General features: G+C 49.6%; 1 protein-coding gene across 2 annotated transcripts in view; it reads left to right on the plus strand.

The window, feature by feature from the left end:
* Positions 1–1,024: 1,024 nt before the first annotated feature.
* The window catches only part of ANKRD53 (ankyrin repeat domain 53), a 33,634-nt gene continuing 17,462 nt past the window's right edge, over positions 1,025–17,196 (plus strand). The window contains exon 1 of one of the 2 annotated variants that reach the window (XM_040419371.1): positions 1,025–1,696. The gene's annotated coding sequence lies outside the window, so the exon portion shown is untranslated. Of the gene's footprint in view, positions 1,697–11,271; positions 11,285–17,196 lie in introns of those variants that run through there. The other variant, XM_040419372.1, reaches the window with a different exon arrangement.

Here is a 17,196-nt window from a genome sequence, read left to right on the forward strand (position 1 = left end):
CAATGCTTCTTGTGAAAAGCAAACCCAGAACTGGTGTGTGTTTTTTATAGGGCAGGGCAGCTGTAACCAACACCTCCAATCTCATCTCATTGATTGGACTCCAGTTGGCTGACACCTCACTCCAATTAGCTCTTGGAGATGTCATTAGTCTAGGGGTTCACATACTTTTTCCACCTGCACTGTGAATGTTTACATGGTGTGTTCAATAAAAACATGGTAATATTTAACTCTTTGTGTGTTATTAGTTTAAGCCGACTGTGATTGTCTATTGTTGTGACTTAGATGAAGATCAGATCACATTTTATGACCAATTTGTGCAGAAATCCATATCATTCCAAAGGGTTCACATACTTTTTCTTGCCACTGTATGTGTGAAGCATAAGGAAATCTTCCTGCTGACCTTTATCAAAAGTCGGCAATTCTGACATTATGGGGAGATGTCTGCACTGGTGGGGAGTGTCTGTGTATAATACTTATGTGTGGTATATGTGTACAGTATTTATAAGGTATACATGTGCAATATACAGTATATGTGTATAGTATATGTGTAGAGTATTTATGTACAGTGTATATACGGTATACGTGTTCATTGTATGTGTACAGTATCATACCTCCCGGTGGGACAGTCCTGGATTTCGGTGTACGGTATATGTATGTGTACGGTATATGTGTACTTCTTTTATATATTTGTATACCAGATTGTATGACCTGTATATATAGCAGGTGTGTTAGCGTGTGCACGGTATGTCCATACATGTGTATACACAGTGTGTGCTTGTGTCTGATATGTGTCTGAGGCGCTGTGTGATCCCCGGTCACACTCACCTGTGCAGTCTCTGCCTATCACGCCTCGCTGCCCTTGTGCAATTACAACACAGGCTGTTGCTTGGTGACTGTTGTGTAGTGGTCAGAGCTGCTGTCTCTTGTGCTGTCACTGGTCAGAGCTGGTGTCTCCGCTCAGGGCTGCTGTCTCTTGTGCTGCAGGGCTGCTGTCTCTTGTGCTGTCTCCGCTCAGAGCTGCTGTCTCTTGTGCTGCAGGGCTGCTGTCTCTTGTGCTGTCACTGGTCAGACCTGGTGTCTCTGCTCAGGGCTGCTGTCTCCGCTCAGGGCTGCTGTCTCTTGTGCTGTCACTGGTCAGACCTGCTGTCTCCGCTCAGGGCTGCTGTCTCTTGTGCTGCAGGGCTGCTGTCTCTTGTGCTGTCACCGCTCAGAGCTGCTGTCTCTTGTGCTGTCACCGCTCAGAGCTGCTGTCTCTTGTGCTGTCACTGGTCAGAGCTGGTGTCTCCGCTCAGGGCTGCTGTCTCTTGTGCTGCAGGGCTGCTGTCTCTTGTGCTGTCTCCGCTCAGAGCTGCTGTCTCTTGTGCTGCAGGGCTGCTGTCTCTTGTGCTGTCACTGGTCAGACCTGGTGTCTCTGCTCAGGGCTGCTGTCTCCGCTCAGGGCTGCTGTCTCTTGTGCTGTCACTGGTCAGACCTGCTGTCTCCGCTCAGGGCTGCTGTCTCTTGTGCTGCAGGGCTGCTGTCTCTTGTGCTGTCACCGCTCAGAGCTGCTGTCTCTTGTGCTGTCACCGCTCAGAGCTGCTGTCTCTTGTGCTGTCACTGGTCAGACCTGGTGTCTCTGCTCAGGGCTGCTGTCTCTTGTGCTGTCTCTCCTGCATATAGAGGTTATGGAGTAAGACGCGGCGGCCATGTCCTAGAGGTAAGTCTGGCTCCAGCAGAGTCTGGGTGTGAACACGGCTCAAAACTCCAGCACAGTGTGGGAGGGAAGGAAGGGAAATGTTACTGTAACTGGCGCCGGATTTTAGGAATGTTATGGTGACCGGTGCCGGATTATAGGAATGTTATGGTAAGCGGTGCCGGATTATAGGAATGTTATGGTAAGCGGTGCCGGATTATAGGAATGTTATGGTAAGCGGTGCCGGATTATAGGAATGTTATGGTAAGCGGTGCCGGATTATAGGAATGTTATGGTGACCGGTGCCGGATTATAGGAATGTTACTGTAACTGGTGCCGGATTACAGGAATGTTATGGTAAGCAGTGCCAGATTATAGGAATGTTATGGTAAGCGGTGCCGGATTATAGGAATGTTATGGTAAGCAGTGCCAGATTATAGGAATGTTATGGTAAGCGGTGCCGGATTATAGGAATGTTATGGTAAGCGGTGCCAGATTATAGGAATGTTATGGTAAGCAGTGCCAGATTATAGGAATGTTATGGTGACCGGTGCCGGATTATAGGAATGTTACTGTAACTGGTGCCGGATTACAGGAATGTTACTGTAACTGGTGCCGGATTATAGGAATGTTATGGTGACCGATGCCGGATTATAGGAATGTTCTGGTAAGCAGTGCTGGATTATAGAAACGTTAAGGTGAGCAGTGCCGGATTATAGGAATGTTACTGTAACTGGTGCCGGATTACAGGAATGTTACTGTAACTGGTGCCGGATTACAGGAATGTTACTGTAACTGGTGCCGGATTATAGGAATGTTGTGGTGACCGGTGCCGGAATATAGGAATGTTATGGTAAGCGGTGCCGGATTATAGGAATATTATGGTGATCGATGGTGGATTATAGGAATGTTGTGGTGACCGGTGCCGGATTGTAGGAATGTTATGGTAAGCGGTGCCGGATTATAGGAATGTTATGGTAAGCGGTGCCGGATTATAGGAATGTTATGGTGACCGGTGCCGGATTATAGGAATGTTGTGGTGACCGGTGCCGGATTATAGGAATGTTATGGTAAGCGGTGCCGGATTATAGGAATGTTATGGTAAGCGGTGTCGGATTATAGGAATGTTATGGTAAGCGGTGCCGGATTATAGGAATGTTATGGTGACCGGTGCCGGATTATAGGAATGTTATAGTAAGCGGTGCTGGATTATAGGACTGTTGTGGTGACCGGTGCCAGATTATAGGAATGTTATAGTAAGCGGTGCCGGATTATAGGAATGTTATGGTGACCGGTGCCTGATTATAGGAATGTTATGGTGACTGATGCTGGATTATAGGAATGTTATGGTGACCGGTGCCGGATTATAGGAATGTTATGATGACCGGTGACGGATTATAGGAATGTTATGATGACCGGTGCCGGATTATAGGAATGTTATGATGACCAGTGCCGGATTATAGGAATGTTATGGTGACTGATGCCGGATTATAGGAATGTTATGATGACCGGTGCCGGATTATAGGAATGTTATGGTGACCGGTGCCGGATTATAGGAATGTTATGATGACCGGTGCCGGATTATAGGAATGTTATGGTGACTGGTGCCGGATTATAGGAATGTTATGGTGACTGATGCCGGATTATAGGAATGTTATGATGACCGGTGCCGGATTATAGGAATGTTATGGTAAGCGGTGCCAGACTATAGGAATGTTATGGTGACCGGTGCCGGATTATAGGAATGTTATGGTGACCGGTGCCGGATTATAGGAATGTTATGATGACCGGTGCCGGATTATAGGAATGTTATGGTGACCGGTGCCGGATTATAGGAATGTTATGGTAAGCGGTGCCAGACTATAGGAATGTTATGGTGACCGGTGCCGGATTATAGGAATGTTATGGTGACCGGTGCCGGATTATAGGAATGTTATGATGACCGGTGTCGGATTATAGGAATGTTATGGTGACCGGTGCCGGATTATAGGAATGTTATGGTGACCGGTGCCGGATTATAGGAATGTTATGATGACCGGTGCCGGATTATAGGAATGTTATGGTGACCGGTGCCGGATTATAGGAATGTTATGGTGACTGATGCCGGATTATAGGACTGTTGTGGTGACCGGTGTCGGATTATAGGAATGTTATGGTGACTGATGCCGGATTATAGGAATGTTATGATGACCGGTGCCGGATTATAGGAATGTTATGATGACCGGTGCCGGATTATAGGAATGTTATGGTAAGCGGTGCCAGACTATAGGAATGTTATGGTGACCGGTGCCGGATTATAGGAATGTTATGGTAAGCGGTGCCAGACTATAGGAATGTTATGGTGACCGGTGCCGGATTATAGGAATGTTATAGTAAGCGGTGCCGGATTATAGGAATGTTGTGGTGACCGGTGCCATATTATAGGAATGTTATAGTAAGCAGTGCCAGATTATAGGAATGTTATGGTGACCGGTGCCGGATTATAGGAATGTTATGATGACCGGTGCCGGATTATAGGAATGTTATGATGACCGGTGCCGGATTATAGGAATGTTATGATGACCGGTGCCGGATTATAGGAATGTTAATAAGCGGTGCCGGTTACGGGGTCATGTGATAACTCTCTGGCACACATCTGTCAGGAATAGTCCATTAGACTGCACACACAGCTGACCCCCCGGTGACCGGGTAATCTCCGGCTCTACCAGGATTACAGGGGAACAATTTAATGAAACTATCCGGAGGATTACTGGATCCACACGATTCCTCCGCACTACGCGAGGAGCCGCGGCGGCCACTGCTGCATCGTATCCCCTGGGTGGATTGTAAGCTCTTCAGGAAAGGACAACGCTTCCATAGAAGCTGTCACCAGGATGTCTATAACAGTCTGGACACCAGAAAGCTGCTTCAACCCAATGGACGCACAGTAACGGGGGGCCCAGGATACTTGCATTGACCCCGTTGGTCCACTTTTTTAGCGCCACAACAATGCCAATAAGTTAGTGCTCTATGGGAAGCGTATATTGGTGCAGTTATAAAAGCATGTAGGAGCGTAGGAATAAATAGATATATACATAAATGAAGATAAAAAATGTATAAAATAGATAAATGAAGAAGTGCCCAAAACAATGTTGTATCGAGACCCCTTCAGACAGAGCCCCCCGGCTGGGTCCGCTTGTAGAACGGTAACGGTAAAGTCCAGCGTCTGGTCAATCTTCTTTCATTCAATGAACACACAGCACTCAACGCGTTTTGGGGGTCAAAAGCAGTGCCCCCTTCCTCAGGAGTAATACAATAATACAATATACACATGTACTCATAAAATGCTAGTATTTATACCCTCTAATGGGGCAGTACCTATGTCCTCAACCCAATGTATTCAGAGAGGCCACGTCCCCAACCAGGCTCGGACTGGCTTACAGGGGAACAAGGGAATTCCCCGGTGGGCCACTGAGAAAAGTGGGCCCCCAGTCCACCAGCACAGCATCTCATATAATATACATCAATATAAAAAACTAGGTAGACTATCCAGTTTATTATTATAGACGCATCAGAAGGTTAAGATGGCCTCTAGGAACAGAGGCAGGCCAGCCATTATCTTCTCCTCCCTAGGACCCACCTTTTGAAGTTGTTGCAGGGACCCCCGTAGTCAATCATTTAGTTGCGTCTTGTTGCTGTCTGCCTCTGTTTGGGCAGGTAATATTTGCATGTCGTTGTACAGTGGGCCCCCAGAATGTGTTTTACTGGTGGGCCCCAGGCATCCCAGTTCCACACTGCCCCCAACCATGTGCCATGTTCTCAATAACTGACCCCGCCTAGAACTGCCTGCCATCAGAAGACAGTCTACAGAAATATGGCCGCTCCTACCTGTACATGGCGCACGTCTGATAGGAGTCTACAGAAATATGGCTGCTCCTATCTGTACATGGCGCACGTCTGAGATTAGTCTACAGAAATATGTCCGCTCCTATCTGTACATGGCGCACGTCTGAGATTAGTCTACAGAAATATGGCCGCTCCTACCTGTACATGGCGCACGTCTGAGATTAGTCTACAGAAATATTGCTGCTCCTATCTGTACATGGCGCACGTCTGAGATTAGTCTACAGAAATATGTCCGCTCCTATCTGTACATGGCGCACGTCTGAGATTAGTCTACAGAAATATGGCCGCTCCTACCTGTACATGGCGCACGTCTGATAGGAGTCAACAGAAATATAGCCGCTCCTATATGTACATGGCGCACGTCTGAGATTAGTCTACAGAAATATGGCCGCTCCTACATGTACATGGCGCACGTCTGAGATTAGTCTACAGAAATATGGCCGCTCCTATCTGTACATGGCGCACGTCTGAGATTAGTCTACAGAAATATGGCCGCTCCTACCTGTACATGGCGCACGTCTGAGATTAGTCTACAGAAATATGGCCGCTCCTACATGTACATGGCGCACGTCTGAGATTAGTCTACAGAAATATGGCCGCTCCTACATGTACATGGCGCACGTCTGAGATTAGTCTACAGAAATATGGCCGCTCCTATCTGTACATGGCGCACGTCTGAGATTAGTCTACAGAAATATGGCCGCTCCTACCTGTACATGGCGCACGTCTGAGATTAGTCTACAGAAATATGTCCGCTCCTATCTGTACATGGCGCACGTCTGAGATTAGTCTACAGAAATATGGCCGCTCCTACCTGTACATGGCGCACGTCTGATAGGAGTTAACAGAAATATAGCCGCTCCTATATGTACATGGCGCACGTCTGAGATTAGTCTACAGAAATATGGCCGCTCCTACCTGTACATGGCGCACGTCTGAGATTAGTCTACAGAAATATGGCCGCTCCTATCTGTACATGGCGCACGTCTGAGATTAGTCTACAGAAATATGGCCGCTCCTATCTGTACATGGTGCACGTCTGAGATTAGTCTACAGAAATATAGCCGCTCCTATCTGTACATGGCGCACGTCTGAGATTAGTCTACAGAAATATGGCCGCTCCTACCTGTACATGGCGCACGTCTGAGATTAGTCTACAGAAATATAGTCGCTCCTATCTGTACATGGCGCACGTCTGAGATTAGTCTACAAAAATATGGCCGCTCCTATCTGTACATGGCGCACGTCTGAGATTAGTCTACAGAAATATAGCTGCTCCTAACTGTACATGGCGCACGTCTGAGATTAGTCTACAAAAATATAGCCGCTCCTATCTGTACATGGTGCACGTCTGAGATTAGTCTACAAAAATATGGCCGCTCCTACCTGTACATGGCGCACGTCTGAGATTAGTCTACAGAAATATGGCCGCTCCTACCTGTACATAGCGCACGTCTGATAGGAGTCTACAGAAATATGGCCGCTCCTATCTGTACATGGTGCACGTCTGAGATTAGTTTACAGAAATATGGCCACATGGCAGAGGTAGTTGTGATCCACATAAAGCACATTCACTTCAGATCTCACTTCTGCTGCAATTCCTGGTAACAGGCTCAGGCGAGGCACTAACAGGCTCAGGCAAGGCACTAAAAGGCTCAGGTGAGGCACTAAGAGGCTCAGGCGAGGTACTAAAAGGCTCAGGCAAGGCACTAACAGTCTCAGGCGAGGCACTAACAGTCTCAGGCGAGGCACTAACAGTCTCAGGCGAGGCACTAACAGGCTCAGGCGAGGCACTAACAGGCTCAGGTGAGGCACTAAGAGGCTCAGGCGAGGTACTAAAAGGCTCAGGCAAGGCACTAACAGTCTCAGGCGAGGCACTAACAGGCTCAGGCGAGGCACTAACAGTCTCAGGCGAGGCACTAACAGTCTCAGGCGAGGCACTAACAGGCTCAGGCGAGGCACTAACAGGCTCAGGCGAGGCACTAACAGGCTCAGGCGAGGCACTAACAGTCTTAGGCGAGGCACTAACAGGCTCAGGCGAGGCACTAACAGGCTCAGGCCACGTTCACATGGCGTTTTCCCTTCCGTTTAACATATACAAAAAAAGTATGCGTTAAACGGATGCCTCAAACTGATGCTGGCGCGATCCATCATAGAGTTCCATTGTATAAAAAACAAATACTTTTTTTTACCAGACTCTGCAGGATACAATGAGGTGCGCTGCATTTTTGCATCTTTTTTTCTAACGTATACAGCCCGGTACTGATATCATATAATCTTACTTTGTTTTCTACAACCTACAGGGCGGTCTCCAGGGCAGGCATCCATCTTCTGCTCCATTCTTTGTACTGGTTGCCATCAGAAATGGTTCCACACTGTTCATAGAGGAATGTGGTGACAACTAGTGATGGACGAACATCGTCCGGGACGGTTCGCAAACGCGAAAGCGCGTTCGCGATCAAATGTCAGGCGAACCTGAAAAACCTTCAGGTCATATTTGCAGCCACCAAATACTTACTAGAAGTGCACAAATAGTCCCACAACATGGACAGTGACATACCAGAGGGGGATCATTGGCACAAAAGATATGTATTTTAATCTGGGGCCATATTAATGCGCCTTAAAGGGAAACTCTCAAAAATGTGCCCTGCTGGAGCCTAGAAAATTTTTATTTTAGGCCACGGGAGTACAGGCCCCAAAAATTAGGCATTCACCTGACAGAAAAGAACTTGTGATTATGTGGCTGGAGGTACATTAAGCGGTCACTGGATAAAAATGTTACTGTAGGCCACAGTAGGCCACTGGAGTACAGGCCCCAAAAATTAGGCATTCACCTGACAGAAAAGCCCTTTTATGCTGCTGTATATACATAAGACAAGGACATTTCTTTGTTCTGGGTGGTGGCGGATATGTGTGGGCTGGCATGAGGATATTAAATTACACGTGGTCATCACAGGTATTGAATTCCTCCGAGATCCATGCCTCATTCATTTTTAGAAATGTGAGGTAGTCCACACTGTCGTCAGCTAGGTGAGTGCGCTTATCGGTCACGATCCCCGATGCTGCGTTGAACGTCCTTTGGGACAGGACACTGGACGAGGGGCAAGCCAAGAGTTCCATGGCAAATTGTGCCAGCTCTGGCCACAGGTCAAGTCTGCACACCCAGTAGTCCAGGGGTTCCTCGCTTTTCAGAGTGTCCACATCGGCCGTTAACCCGATGTAGTCGGACACCTGTCGGTCTAGGCGTTCTCTGAGGCTGGATCCGGAGGGCGGCTGTCGATGGGTTGGATGCAAGAATGATCTCATATCCAAAGTGACCAACCCATCTTCAAACCGCCCTCTTCTTAAAGGCGCGGTAGGATTGGTACCTGTTTCTCTGTGGGTGGAAATTCCTCTGCCAGCGCCCGCAACAGAAGAATGCAGCATCTCTCGCAGCAAGTCCTGGAAATGCTGCATTCTGACAGCCCTCTGTGATGCTGGTAACATGTCCGCCATTTTGTGTTTGTACCGGGCGTCTAAGTACGTTGCCTCCCAGTACTGGTCCTTTCCCTTTATGCTTTTTATACGGGGGTCCCTCTTCAAACACTGGAGCATGAAGGCCCCCATTTGCACTAAATTAAAAGCGGTGGAGTGGCCTGGCTCCTGCTCATCGTCCAGGAGAATGTCGTCCTCGGTCTCCTCCCCCCAGCCACGGACAACACCAGGGATCCCCGAAAAGTTTAAAGTCCTACTCAAAGTCTACTCTTCTTGCTCCTACTCCTCCTCCCCCCAGCCACCATCCTCCTCTGACTTCTCTTCAGACTCCTGCTGACTTGTCTCAGATGGAGTAGCCCCCCTGGGAATTCATTCAGCATTGCAACCTCCTCATCTTCCAGCTCCTGCTCCTCGACGGCTTGATCAATGACACGATGCAATGCACACTCCAGAAGGAAGGTGTAAGGTACGATCTCACTGATGGTGCCCTGGCTGCGACTGACCAGTTTGGTAATCTCCTCAAATGTCCGCAGAAGTCTGCATGTGTCGCACATGAGCAGCCACTGGCGGGGTGAAAAAAAAAACAAGCTCCCCAGAACCTGTCCTGCTGCAGAGTTCGTACAGGTAGTCGTTAACGGCACGTTTCTCCTGGAGCAGCCTATCAAGCATATACAAGGTGGAGTTCAAGCGCGTCGGGCTGTCACAAATCGGACGTCTGACGGGCAAGTGGTGTCGCCGCTGAATGTCAGCAAGGCGAGCCATGGGCGTGTAAGGTCTTCTAAAATGGCCAGAGATTTTCCTGGCCTGCCGCAAGACATCCTGGATCCCGGGGTATTTGGCAACGAATCGCTGCACGAATAAGTTCAGGACGTGTGCCATGCACGGCACGTGTATCATTTTGCCCTGTTTCAGCGCGCTCAGCAGATTGGCACCATTGTCGCACACCACTTTACCAACTGTCAAATTGAGTGGGATTAGCAACTGATCAGCCTGTGACCGCAGAGCTGAAAGGAGTGCAGGACCAGTGTGGCTCTTGGCTTCCAGGCACAACGGCCGCAGCACAGCATGGCAACATCTCACCTGGCACGTCGAATAGGTTCTGGGGAACTTGGGGGGCGCAGCGGAAGAGGCGGTCGCAGTGGAAAAGGAAGAGTCAGCCGAGGAGGAGACGGAGGATGGAGTAGGAGGAGTAGAAGAAGAGGCAGGCCTGCATGCAATCCGTGGCGGTAACACCAAATGCACACGGGTGCCACAGGTTACATGCTTGACGGCCGTCAGAAGGTTCACCCAGGGGGCAGTAAAAGTTATGTACCTTCCCTGCCCGTGTTTGCTAGACCACGTGTCTGTGGTCAGATGTATCTTGGCAACGACACTGTGTGCCAGAAATATATTTAATTGCCGCTGAACGTGGCCATATAGCTCTCGGATGCCCTTCTGGGAGAATCCATTGCGGTATGCCAATGGCCAAAAATTTTCTAAAGGCCTCCGAGTCCACCATTTTATATGGCAGTAGTTGCCGGGCTAGCAGTTATAACAAGCCAGCGGTCAGAGGGTTATTCGGCGTCATCAACTTTTTACGCTCGAACATTTGGGCCTGCCTTCTGCCAGATGAACGCGACAACGGCACGGTGGAAGGTGGAGTGGAGGACAAATGGGAGGAGAGAGAAGGAGAAGAGGCAGGACGTGTAGTGTTGGGTGTGTGGCTTTGTGGGTTCTGACGGCGTTGCTCCCACTGGGCTCGGTGATGGGAGGCCAGGTGGCTTCTTAAGGCGGTCGTCCTTAGGTGAGTGTTGGGCTTACCGCGACTTATGCGTTGACAGCACAGGCTGCAGATGGCAACACTATTGTCAGCAGCTGACACGTTAAAAAAAGCCCACACTGTGGAGCCATGTGCCGGCGTCCTGGGAGGTGACCGTGGATGGTGGAAGGCTTGCTCCAGATACATTTGCAGTCTGCTTTTCGCCTCCTGTGCACTGCGAGTTCTGCCTGCTTCTCCTCTTTCTCCTCCCTCTCTGCTGCTCCGTCTCTCCCTCTGAACTCCCCTCCTCTTCCTCTCTTGTGGGCACCCACGTGACGTCCATCGACACGTCATCATCGTCACCTTCACCACCACTGACATTTGAGATCTCGGAGTAGGCAGCAACAGCGGAGACCTCCCTCCTTGGGCTGATCTGGGTACTGTCGTCAGACCGCTGGGTGGCAGCCGTTGCTACCTCCTCTTCCTCATCCGATGTCAAGAATGGCTGCGCATCGGTAAGGTCTGGGAATGGATGGAAAAATAATTCCTCTGACTCGAGTGGAGGGGCTATGGTGGTGGTGGTGTATTTGGGGGTGCACACAGCAGAGTGAGGAGGGTGCAGATAGAGAGGATGAGGAGGGTGCAGAAGCGGAAGGGTGAGTGAGCCACTCAACCGACTCTGGTGCACCCTTTGAAGTAATCGCACGCGCCTTCTCTAACTTCCCACTTAGGCTCCGGCCTGATGCACCTGCCAGACCCCTAACACCCCTGCGGAACAGCCTGCCTCTTCCTCAGCCTGTGATTTTCAAAACGACCCTGTGCCTAAGTCCCTAGAGAAGAGCAGTATTTGTGGAAGCAGGTATATTGCACACCTCAATCAATATTTGGTGGAAACAGGTATGCCAAACGCCTCAATCAGTATTTTGTGGAAGCAGGTATATCAAACCCCTTAATCAATATTTTGTGGAAGCAGGTATATCGCAGGCCTCAATCAATATTTGGTGGAAACAGGTATATTGAACCGCTTAATCAGTATTTTGTGGAAGCAGGTATATCGTAGCCCTCAATCAGTATTTTGTGGAAGCAGGTATATCGAACCCCTTTATCAGTATTTTGTGGAAGCAGGTATATCACAGCTCGTAATCAATATTTTGCCTCAACAGTTATATCACACCACACTGTTTATTTGGGGCAACACGTATATCGCAGCCCTCAATCAGAATTTTGTGGAAGAAGGTATATCACACCCCTCAATCAGTTTTTTGGGGGGCAACAGGTATATCACACCCATTTCTATGTTATAAAGTATATTATTAGTATATCACAACCCTCAGTATATCACACCTATCGATAGCACACCTATACCAGTCCTTAAGGACTTTTGTGGCCCTATTAGCTAGCGTTTGGTGTCCCTAACAGTCTGTCCCTGCTCCACACAGCAACCTCTCCCTACACTGGCAAAACACAGAATGTAAAATGGCTGCCAGATAGGGTTCTTTGATAGGGTGGGGGTGTGTCCATGTGCTGAAACTTCTCAATTGGCTGTCCTGTCCCACCTAATGGATGTGTCATGGGTAAAAGTTCGGCGCAATGCAAGAGAATATGGCGCCGGCGGACATCGCCATATGTTTGGCAAACTGCGAATGCGCAAAGTTCGCCGTGAAACGACCGCCGGGCAAACCGCAAGGCCATCTCTAGTGACAACTTTGCACCTGGTTGTCTGGCTGTGTCCAGCTGCTGGAGGCTTCTCCTGGTCACCGGTGCTGTGGAGTCCATAAGCTGAGACTTTCCCTATATCCATGGTTATTCTGGTCTGTGCTAGGTAGCTTCTGATAACTTCTCCAAACTCCCTCAGCCTGGCCAGATCCACGGGGGCTAAAGTGGTGGCTACATGGTGGACATGTCTGACTCTCCTCTTCTCACTGTACTATTAACTATACTAACTTCCTGTGTCTAGCCTGACCCTTATATATGGAATGGACCTGCACCACCTAGTGGTGACTTATGTGTAGTGTTGTTTACCAGCCTGTTAAAGGAGCTGTCTCATCACAGACAATGGGGGCGTATCACTAGGATAGGCCCCCATTGTCTGATAGGTGCAGGTCCCACCGCTGAGACCCGCACCTATATCGAAAACGGAGACCCGGAAGTGTTGGAGGGCACACTGCACATGTGCAGCCGCCCACCATTTTCTATGGGGCTGCCGAAAATAACCGAGCTGTCTCATAGAAGTGAATGAGAGCTGTGGCTGGTCATGCGCGGTGCGCTCCCACTCACTTCTATGGGGAGAGCGCTTGGTGGTGGACGGACCAACTTGCAGGGCTCCATTCCCGATATAGGTGCGGGTCCCAGCGATATGCCCCCATTGTCTGTGATGAGACAGCCCCTTTAAATAGGAATTTACAGCTACATAGACATAAAGCATGGAAAGACATTCTTAAAGGTACAGGCCCCACTACTAATACCGAGTAGGACACTGCACCATCTGTACATGGCTTACATCTGAGACGAGTCTACGCAAATATGGCCGCTCCTATCTGTACATGGCTTATTTCCCTTACGTCCTAACCAGTGGCACAAATGGGGTATTCTGCCCCTGTGGACTGGTTAGGACAGGTGGAAGTTTAATGAACAAATAAAAAAAACACCGGCATGCACACGCCCTCCCTGCCCCCAATAAAGAGGGGTGTGACCCTCCAAAGAATGTGTTTTTTTCTGTCCTGCGGACAGGACGGGACGGGTGGTGCACTCCTCCATCCCTGCGGTGGAGAGAGTGTTGTTTTTTCCCCCCTTTTATTCTATTTTGAATCTTATAAGGTTTTACATGTTCCCTTGGGAGCTGCTCCGCTCCTCCGATGCGGCGGAGGGGGTCCTCCGGTTATGCCGCTGTTTGCCTCCCTTGCAGAGAGCCCTGCTACTGTGGGGCTTACCTCTTTTTCCGTGCTGGAGTGCTGGAGCGGCCGTGGCTGCGTTCCGCATGTCCTGCTGGGCGCCGCCATCCTGCGGAAGTGACGTCTGGTGACGTCACTTCCGGGTTTTCGCTCCGGCCGATCGGATCATCGGCCGGAGGTGTATTTTCATATTATAGGGCCGTGGGGGGCCTTTAAATGTTTTCAGGGCCCTCTCTGGGTCCACAATATAAAGTTATTTCTTTTAGTTCGTCTTTTAGTTTAAAGATATAAACTCAGAGGCTTACCCCGCCCCCTTGTGGGCGGGGCTTTCTCTTTTGGCGCCAACAACCCTATTTAAACTGGATGAAGCTCCAGGTTCAGTCTCCTGGAGCGCAGCTTGCTGTTAACCTTGAGTGTGGTTTGGTGCTAGAGTGTTGTTACCTCTGTGCTGAAAATTCTTCTTTGTGCTGTTTATATTGAGCTTGCTAGGATCTTCTGGGTAAAGATCCTAAAGCTTGCGATTAAGCCTTGTCTTCTTGAATTTTGCTAAATTCATCTCTCTTTTTAATTTTCAGCCATGTCGTCTATCGGTGACGGTGAGCGAGAGCCCAGCAGGAAGTCCGCGGGCAAGAGGCGCCACCTGCAGTGCCATGACTGTCAGATTGTCCTGGAGGACTCTTACGATTTCTCCCGGTGCCCATCCTGCAGGGCCAAGACCCTCCCCCAGCTGGAGCCATCTGTCCACGACGTGGTCGATTGGGTGAAGGGGTACATGGAGTCCAACATGTCCCAGGTCAACGCCTCCATACAAGAATTGAAGAGTGCCCTGGTCTCCAAGCGTCATCGTCCCTCCTCCCCCCATCGTGCTATGGTGTAATTTCGCATGGCTACCTTGTTGACTTGAGCAGTTTGCCTCTGGACAAGTTTGATCAGACAAGGCTTCTTCCCAACAACAAACAGAAGATTCTAGAAAGCTACGTGCTAGAATACTTCCAGAAGGGGGCCTTAGAAGAGGTTCCTCTCCAAGAGAGGGGAACAGGTATCTACTCCCCAGTTTTCCTGGTACCCAAGAATACCGGAGGTTGGAGGATGATTATAGATCTGAGGTTCTTCAACCGTTTCATAAAACAAAAGAAGTTCCGTATGGAAACTATCCAGTCAGTGACCAATCTTCTTATGCCAGGAGATTTCTTGGCAACCTTAGACCTCAAGGATGCTTATCTCCATATTCCCATCCATCCTGGGTCCAGAAGATTCTTAAGGATCGCGGTAAACATCGGGGGGGTCCTAAAACATTTTCAGTTTGTGGCCCTCCCATTTGGGATTTCTTCAGCCCCACATACTTTCACCAAAGTAGTGGTCTCTGTGGTGGCCGCTCTAAGGCTTCAGGGCCTGAGCATAGTTCCATACCTGGACGACTGGCTCCTCAGAGCTCCTTCCCAAGCGATCCTGTCCCAACACATCCAACAGGCTGTTACATTCCTACATCAGTTAGGATGGATAATCAATTGGGACAAATCCCAACTTCAACCAGCCACCTCGGTAAGGTTCCTGGGGTTCATGGTGGATTCAATCAGGATGACAATTCATCTCACTCCCGAAAGAAGGCAATCCGTGCAACAAACAGCCCGTTCTCTCTCTGTACCAAAACAGGTAACGATTCGAACGTGGATGAGGATGTTGGGACTAATGTCTTCAACCGCAGAGGCGGTACCTTGGGCATTATGGCACCTACGTCCGCTCCAGTCGGAAGTATTAGCCAAGTGGAATCACAGTCCAGTGGGACTCAATTCCGTGCTCTCCCTGCCTTACAAAGTCCGATCCTCTCTGAGGTGGTGGTCCCACCTCACGGACGGCAAGTCCCTGATCCAACCCTCTTGGATCATACTTACTTCAGACGCATCCTTAGTAGGCTGGGGTGCGCATCTTCAGGACAAGGTAGTCCAGGGAACTTGGACACCTCAGGAGAGGTTATTGTCATCGAATCTCCTGGAGATCAGAGCAATCAGACTAGCTCTTCTTCATTTTTCTCCCATCATTCGTGGGAAAGCAGTAAAGGTACAGTCAGACAGCATGACCGCTGTACTGTATATCAACAAGCAGGGAGGCACGAGGTCACAAAGTCTCCTGAGAGAGATAGGTGTGATTTTGGATTGGGCAGAACTGAACCTCACCCACTTATCAGCCGTTCACATTCGCGGAGTTCACAATGTGATTGCGGATCGTCTGAGCCGAGGTCTTCCAACCGGAGAATGGTCACTCCATCCAGAGGTCTTCAAGGAGATAACGCTCAGGTGGGGCATGCCAGAGATCGATCTCATGGCAACGAGGTTCAACACCAAGGTGGAGAAGTATTGCTCCCTTTACAGGGAGGACAACCCGGTGGCAATAGATGCACTGTCAATCCCATGGAGGTTCAGGCTGGCCTACATCTTGCCTCCAATTTCCTTGATACCAAGGGTCTTGATGAAGATCAGGCAGGACCAAGCGTCAGTTATCGCCATTATCCCATACTGGCCGAAAAGAGCTTGGTTTACCCAACTCTTACAGATGAGTCGGGGTCAATTTCTGAGGCTTCCCCCAGAGAGAGTACTGGTGTCGGGGGGCACCCAGGTCTCCTCAAATCTTCAAATGTTCAACCTGACGGCCTGGAGGTTGATCAGTCCCTTCCACGGATAGAAGGGCTATCGGGGTCTGTCTTGAGAACCCTGGAGCACTCCAGATCAGAAGCTACCAATAAGGCCTACTCCAGAATCTGGAAGATCTTTTCATCCTGGTGTACAAGACATCAGCAAAGATCCGCTGAAGCTTCCATCCCGATGATCCTCCAATTTCTTCAGGACGTTCTGGACAGGGGGCTATCACCAGCTACCCTTAACCACCTCCGGACCGCTGTACGCACAGACGCGTCCTGGAGGTGGTTGATTCATTCCGCCTGGACGCATATACGCGTCATCTCGCGAGACGCGAGATTTCCTGTGAACGCGCGCACACAGGCGCGCGCGCTCACAGGAACGGAAGGTAAGAGAGTTGATCTCCAGCCTGCCAGCGGCGATCGTTCGCTGGCAGGCTGGAGATGTGTTTTTTTTTAACCCTAACAGGTATATTAGACGCTGTTTTGATAACAGCGTCTAATATACCTGCTACCTGGTCCTCTGGTGGTCCCCTTTGTTTGGATCGACCACCAGAGGACACAGGTAGCTCAGTAAAGTCCCACCAAGCACCACTACACTACACTACACCCCCCCCCCCGTCACTTATTAACCCCTTATTCACCCTTGATCACCCCTGATCACCCCATATAGACTCCCTGATCACCCCCCTGTCATTGATTACCCCCCTGTCATTGATCAACCCCCTGTAAAGCTCCATTCAGACGTCCGCATGATTTTTACGGATCCACTGATAGATGGATCGGATCCGCAAAACGCATCCGGACGTCTGAATGAAGCCTTACAGGGGCGTGATCAATGACTGTGGTTATCACCCCATATAGACTCCCTGATCACCCCCCTGTCATTGATTACACCCCTGTC

The sequence above is a fragment of the Bufo bufo genome, chromosome 2 (assembly GCF_905171765.1).
Source record: "Bufo bufo chromosome 2, aBufBuf1.1, whole genome shotgun sequence".
Lineage (NCBI taxonomy): Eukaryota > Metazoa > Chordata > Amphibia > Anura > Bufonidae > Bufo > Bufo bufo.